Genomic DNA, 7,845 nt, shown 5'->3' with positions numbered 1-7,845 from the left:
AAAAATATTCAAATTCATTGAATGAAAATTGATCATATTCAGCCGCATTCATTTTCAATATTCAGTGACGCAGCTGAAAACGTCAAACGAACAAACCGTCCATTCATCCATGCAGATTTTCATTCGTCTCGGATTATTACACAAAGCGGCCGTGCAGCAACGAATCAAACGCATCAAAGTAGGCCCTAGCACAACGTAAGCGATGATGGTTGTTGTTTCATATGCTTTACCGGCATTTGAAAACATTTTCCTATATAATTAGTGAAATGAATATACTGTACGATATTCAACTGAATGAATAACATGGATATTTGAATGAATATTTTTTCTATTCACCACGAGTTGCATAAGGTTCATTTTCAGCCGTCAAAAAAGAGCATCGATTATTTTTTACTCTGTCGACGAACTGAATCGAATCGAAACACTCCACCCTTCAAGCCTCGATTTAAGTCATTTTTCAGATCGGCAATACCTTTCTATTGAGAAAGGCAAAATGACTTCAATCATTAATTTCTGTCGTCTACTGACAACATCTTCGAATGACCCAACTGACATCCATATTGGTTTCTAGTATTTTAATGTTATGTGGTTGCCGGAAGCCTTCTTCAATTATAAAATGGCTTCAAACATCAATTTGCCCCATCTTCTTACTCTAACCTTTCATATGACACTCGTGTCAATTGATACTTTACGATTTGCGTGAGGTGGCACAGAAAATTCCGATTCTGAGAGTCCCTTGGGCAACGATGGTCACCCGAGTGACTCACGGAATACCTCTCCATAAGTGAGCCAAAGGATTTGAGTTAAGTAACTTTTGAAATGGGATCCAGATTCCTCGGTACTACACAAACACACACATACGCAACCCTTTCTTTTATGAGAAAGGCAAAAGCAACAGCAGTTGGGGTTGAACCTGACTCAGTTTTGAAAACAAGCAAAAATGGACAAGAGTATAATAAAAGGTGTAAACACTTTGGATAAGCGACGGGACACGGAATAAGAAGCACGCATAAGATTTTTGGCAAATAGCATTCATGTGTATTATTTTCGCTCAATATCCTTAATTTGATAAGTCTAGATCTAGAAAGAAACTTTTTAATGATCTTTACCCGAATGGAATTTAACAATAGCATTTACCCTACAAACAATCCATGAACTATAGATATTACTGTTCTTACTGTTTCGACATCGTTCACAATTAAATTTTAGGTAACAATTATCTTTACTGTGCATCGAAAACATGATACAATGAATAATTCATATTACTATACTAAGCAATTATTACTATACTACTTACACATGCACTTAGCATCATTTGACATATTTGTCTAGAAATATTATTTTCGTCAGTTGTCTTTTCATCTGTCGTTCTTCGAATGGGAATTCTATTTCACTCCGATTCAGGTTTCTCGCAATCCTGGATGGCATCAATCAATTGATGGCGTATTTCGTTCCGCAGCAACTAAACGCATTGCAAATATCCACTGTATAACTTGCATATCCTTCAAACAAATGATGACGGACAACAGGATACCAGATTGGAGAAATTATTAGCCAAACATACAAAGTCTGCTATTGTTTATTTTGTTCACACATATTGCCAAATAGTTGATTCGCCGGCACTCATCATTCCGTAAAGAGCTGTCCAACGTATATACCGGAGATGTACATCATTTCGTTATTAAAAATTATGTCGAAATCAATGCCGTTTCCACTGTATGACGAAAAACCGTCGAACATAATCAAACCAGGCAAATGCGTTGGGTTCAATTTGCACAATCTGATGTCGGTGATTGGTGCTGCTGCATATGCGATTTTGTTGAAAATTGAGCTGCTGAAGATTATTTTTTGAGTGTTTTACATTTATAATTTCCACAAAATGCGTCAGAACGTTCAGAGCAGTACGTAAATTGAACTGAACTATCACAAATATAAGAACACCGGTTATCGTGGTGCAGTTCCGTTTAACTTCTTCATTTCCAGGCAGCAATATGTCCGTTTACAGAAGCAGCCGTTAAGTAGTCTTTAGCTCTTTATGTTGCTGACATACTTCCCAGTATACTTTTGGTAGCAGAGTCCACTGTAGGAAAATGTGTCGAGGAGTGCTTCACAATCAAAATTATATGAAACGATTGGTGCATTTTATTTGCCGTTTGCACCTGGAATATTTTTTTCTTTGGTTTAACAACTTTGTGATAAATATTTTTACAAATTTTACCAGTTACCTTTTTGTTCGCACTCACAGACCAATCCTTCGGACAGCGATTCGCGGGTACCATTTTTCATAGAACTGGATTTACCTGGGATGGCATAATTTTGAAAACTGCTGCGCCAACGAAATCGTAGAATATCTTCTTTAATTGGGGAACGGTTACATTTTGTGGTGCACCACTGACGGGACTCGTATTGACGTGTGTTATTACTAGAATAGGAGCTTGAACTCAACCCGAGAAAACTCTCGTTCTCCACCAAGTTCAATTTATGTCCACATAGTTCGCTGACCTGAGGAAACAGTTTTCAATTAGAATCGTTCAAATTTTTCATGAAACTTGGCTAACTTACCACTGCAACTGCTTTACGAAAGATTTAAAATTTGATTCCAAATAAAATTTTCTGCTTGGACAAAGATGCCAGGTACTTTTTTCAAATGTCTGCAATAATAATTTTAAAAGTCTGGGAAGAACAAAAATGTCAGGAAAGCTAGTGTAACCAAAAGTCTTTATATTCAAATATCTGCAACAAAACTAAAAAATCTGCAAATATCCGCAACAAAACTAGAAAATCTGCAAATATCTGCGTCATCGAAAAAATCCGCAGCTTAAATTAAAAGTCTGCGAATTTGCAGACTTGTCTGCAAATCTGGCATCTCTGCTTGGAACGAACAGATTTGACAGTTGAATGATGGAGTAAAAGCTATGTTCGAATTTCGAACTTGCTACACTCCACAGTGAGCAAAGCAATCTTTTATTCATACAAAGTTGAGCAAATGCTAGGAGAGTTTGCTTTGCTGAAAATCGTGCAGAGTAAACTTGTCCTGAGCAAATGCTTATTTTTTTTCATACGGCTTATTGTCATTAAATTCAAATGTTACTTTCGGCATGTTAAATGCGTCAAGGTTATTCACCGATTCATAAGCTTTGAGGTGATCAGTCTTATTAGCGAATGAATTGGTTTGTGTGTCATTATCATTTTGTTTATATTGTAGCTTTGTCATTGATCTTGCTTGAATTGGCAAGATGGAAAATTTTTTAAGTTCCTCGGAGTCTCTTTTCCGCTTATGTGTTCAACGTCAAAGGTGTATTCTTCTAAATCTAACCTTATTCTGGTCAGTTTTGAATTAGGATTTTTCATTGAAAATAGGTAGACAAGAGGGCGGTGGTCTGTTTTCACCGTAAAACGTCTCCCGTACAGATATGTTCTAAAGTAGTTGATTGCCCAATGAATAGCAGTCAACTCTTGTTCAATAGTAGATTTGTTACTCTCACCTTTTGTAAATGTTTACTAGCAAAAGCTATGGGTAACTCTATGTCATTGTACCTTTGGGATAAGACAGCACCACAACCGATTTTGGATGCATCAGTACTCAGAATAAATTTTTCATTGTAATTTGGGAATTGTAAAATTGTGGGTGATAATAGTTTTTGTTTTAGATGTTCAAATGCCCTTTTGCTGTGAGCGTCCCATTCAAATTTAATACCTTTCTTTATGAGTTTGTTTAAGGGAGCAGTAAATTCGGAAAAATATGGAATAAATATTCTGTAATAATTACAGAAAGCAGTAAATTGTCTCACTTCATCCGCATTTTGTGGTTCAGAGTAATTCAATATTGCTGAATATTTTGACTTATCGGGTTGAATTCCCATACTAGATATGTGATGACCAAGATAGGTTACATCACCACGGAAAAACATACACTTCGACGGGTTCAATTTCAAGTTAAATTCTCGGAGTTTTTGAAAGACTCTTCCGAGATTCAAAAGGTGATGTTTTATTGAACACCCAATGATAATAATATCGTCGATATAAAGGAAAGCGCATTCCGGAGGAAGACCGCTCAAAGCTATGGTCATCATCCGTTGGAAGCTGTTCGGTGAAATGTTGAGTCCAAATGGGAGTCTATTAAATTCGTAATGACCGTTTATGGTGGAGAAGGCAGTATATTTTTTTGAAGAATCCTTTAATTCTATCTGATGAAAACCAGACATTAAATCTAGTGTCGTAAAATACTTAGCTCTACCCAGTTGCTCGAGAATGTCGTCGATTCTGGGGAGCGGAAATTTGTCGGCAACGATAGTTTTGTTTAATCGTCTGAAATCGACTACCAATTTTTATTCGTGCCTTCGTTAGACTTTTTAGGCACGAGCACGATTGGGGAATTGTAGGGTGATACAGACGGGCGAATAATGTTGTCTTTTAGTAATTTGTTCACCTGCCCATCTATTTCTTTACGGTGGACTTCGGGAATATGGTAATTTTTAGTGTAGACTGGCGTTTGGTCACTCAGCAATATATCTTGCTTATAAAAAATAAATCAACTTACATATTATTGACATTAATAACGTTTATCTTTTCCGCGGTTGCTTCTAGAGCTGCTAAATTTTAAACTTCATTCTTTTCGACGTGTTAGCAATCTTCGATGTTCGTTCTCACTCCGGTGGCATGGTATATTTCAGCTCCAACTTCGGCAGCACGGTATGCTTCAGCTCTCGTTTCACTTCGCTGCCGTCTTCGTCACGCGAATTCATTACACATCCGCGAGATTATTCAAAGATTTTCGCGCTTTATTGAAAGCTTGTTTCAGTAGTCTTTTTTTTGCGTATTTGTAGAACGCAAACAATAATTGTATTGACACTAGTATTATTATCAATATCAACTTAATCTCATGACTTTCATGGAATTCTGAATGTACTTCTTGATTTTGTATAACGGTTATGTCTTTGTCACCGTTTGCTTCTATTTTCGGGCTGGATTTCTTATTGCCCATTTTTATTGTTAGTATTCACAATTGTTCGATGATGCGTTTAACGTCCAATCACCAATCACTAATCATTCAGACTTAGAGACTGCTTCAATCACTCCTATTTAACTGTTTCTACAATTTGCTACATGCAGCTTAGCAACAGTTTAGCTCGGTAACAGTGGGGAAGGCAATATTCTGTAAGCTCAGCAAGACGCAACGTGTGCATTTTACTGGGAATGACCGTGGGTCGATGACATGTGTGATACACATGCCACAGTACAATTGTATGTTACCTTTTTAATTTTCAGCTAACGTACACAAAATTTCCGCACTTCCTACTACTTGACTTGACGCAACACCTAATAACAAACTAATTACTGCATTTTAAAGACATCTCATATTTAAATTTGACAAACCTTCGACACACCGCGGGAAAACAACACGCACTCTAACCCCTTTCACGGTCTAGATTGAAATGGATGAGAAGCTATTCCTAAAACCCTCAGATAAACAATTTTTGGTTCTAGATACCCGGAAGTACGTAATATTACCGATGTAAAACTCGTATTTCGAAAAACGAACTTCTTGGACAATTGATTCTGAATCGCTATCTCATTCCCTCTCGAAACATTTGCATTATACCATTACGCGCCAATACCCTTACTTGCGTTCAAATAGTTTTTCTTGTCGGGCGATTTATAAGACTATCATCACCGGGCGTGGCTATAAGCAATTTACTAACCGTCATCATAACACGACACCGCACCGGCGGTTGGTAAACAGGTTGGGAATTGGAAACTTATCGTTTCGGTTTACAGCGAGTGTCTATATTTGGTAACTTCTTCCAACCAACGCCAACGTTGCTATTCGCAGAAAGGAGGCAAAACAAAGGAAAATGTAAAAAAAGGATCTCGCGATAAATGTTATGCAGAAGTGTTCTGCGTGAATTTTGATTCGACTCGTGAAAGATTTTTATTTTAAATAAAATTATGGATTGAGTTCAATAAATAAAACTATCGGTTGTGAGACAATAAATTATTTGATTGAATTCAATAACATTTTTTAAAGTTTACAGAAATTAAAACAATTATTGAAATTAAAAGTTTATTGTAACTTTAATGAAAATATGCTTTCAAACCTCGATTCACACCAATTATTTTGTCGTTTGATACAATGAACAGTATTTGTTTGTATTCAATTACCCACAGTTTTGATTATGCTGTATGTTTTCTGCGTGGAAGTAAAAATTAGTGCATCTAAGCAGCTTGGATTGAACTGGAAGATGTAGCATTATGTCAAGCTGGGCATGATGTGTCCCAGGATCCGATTGATGGGATGCTAGCAAGAAGCGGTATTTCATTGGCTTTGAAGCTTGTAAAAGCCCAAAAATTTTATTATGTGGAGGCCAATACGAAAGCTAATGATAGTGTCCAACGAAAATCGAAAATCGCTGCGAACAAATGGTTATGATTGTCGGGACTGTGGAAACTAAGATTCGAGAAGAAAGAAAATGCGTGTATTTTTCTCGCGCAAAGTTTTTAATTCAGGACCAGTAGTAAAAAGAAGATCACAACGATAATGGTTTATCACACACTCTGCAGCGCTTAGTTCAAAAACGCTGGATTTAATTGCTAATAGGTACGCATGGCAGGACACAGATCACACCTGTTACATCATTACCATCTCATTTCATCCGGTGGTTCATCATATTTTTGAGGGATAATATTGTGTTGTGGTGTACAGTCGTTATTCGCTGGTTGGACACTTTTTAACTGGACCGCTTTTTAGTTGGACCTCCGCTAGTTGGACCATTGTCCAACTAAAAAGCATCTGAACGTCAAAATCTTGTGCCAAATTTACTTTGACAATCAATCTGACAATATTTAGAGGTAAGAACAGATGCGTTTACACTGCCAACATCTTCTTTGGAGAGTTTTTGACATTTGTCAGTCGGTCCAGCTAGCGAATCAAATTTGTTAGTTGGACAAGGCTGTGGCCCAACCAGCGAATCACGACTGTATACTACCCAAGATCGCTTATTTGCCCCGTTTTCTATGGGATTTCCTATCTTCATGGGACTGACTTGCGATCATAGGCAGTATAGTGAAATGCATAAATGTGAATGCACTTGGAATTCAATTCACTTAGTCTGTAAATAAGGGGAGGGCGGGAGTAGACGGGGTTGGGTGGTTGTACTTAACTTATAAAAATGATATTTTTAATACATTTTAACATTTTAATATTGTTCTTAGAAACAGTAACACGAAATGTTAATTAACTTTATAATTTATTGTTGGACAATGAAATTGCTTGTTTCAAGACGTTTATTATAAATTTACTAGAAGTATTCCGCGTCGAACAATGTGGAAATGTCCTATAATTCTAGGATAGCCACTTTTGTTAATTCGTTGCAATAGTTTTTGACTTACTCCGACAATTTTATGCAAACGGTGGATACATGAATGTGGATTTGATGACCAATTTGGTAATCAGCGAAATTTGGCACTACCCCGCAGGACCGTTGTTTGAAAGCAAAATTCCATGTTATGTCATTTGCCATGCTGATAAATTGGAATCAAATTTATAATTATTGAGCAATAACTCATTATTTGATTCCATCTTTGGAATTACCGTATCGACGACAAAATGTTGAATTCAGTTAACATATATATCTGTATTAACTTGCCACAAATTCGTGTGTACCAATTTGCTCCAGGGTACGCACTTAATGTTTATTTCTTGAAGTAGTATTTCAGCTCCAGCGATACAACCGATTGTAATTAGAATTAGTTGTGTTATTGGCACCGGAATACTACGCAGTTAAGCTTTTTCGGGAAATCGGCCGGAATACGAATTACGAATACGAATTAGAACCAACCAGAATT

At 36.8% G+C, this 7,845-nt stretch overlaps 1 long non-coding RNA gene across 1 annotated transcript; it reads right to left on the bottom strand.

The window, feature by feature from the left end:
* Positions 1–858: 858 nt before the first annotated feature.
* LOC131678374 (uncharacterized) lies at positions 859–5,973 on the bottom strand. The gene is made up of 4 exons (XR_009303651.1): positions 4,541–5,973; positions 2,563–2,651; positions 2,226–2,502; positions 859–2,159 (listed from the first exon to the last, which is right to left on the bottom strand). It is a non-coding gene; the product is annotated as an uncharacterized LOC131678374 (long non-coding RNA).
* Between the last annotated feature and the right edge of the window lie 1,872 nt (positions 5,974–7,845).

The sequence above is a fragment of the Topomyia yanbarensis genome, chromosome 2 (assembly GCF_030247195.1).
Source record: "Topomyia yanbarensis strain Yona2022 chromosome 2, ASM3024719v1, whole genome shotgun sequence".
NCBI lineage: Eukaryota > Metazoa > Arthropoda > Insecta > Diptera > Culicidae > Topomyia > Topomyia yanbarensis.
This window is presented reverse-complemented; position numbering and strand designations above follow the sequence as displayed.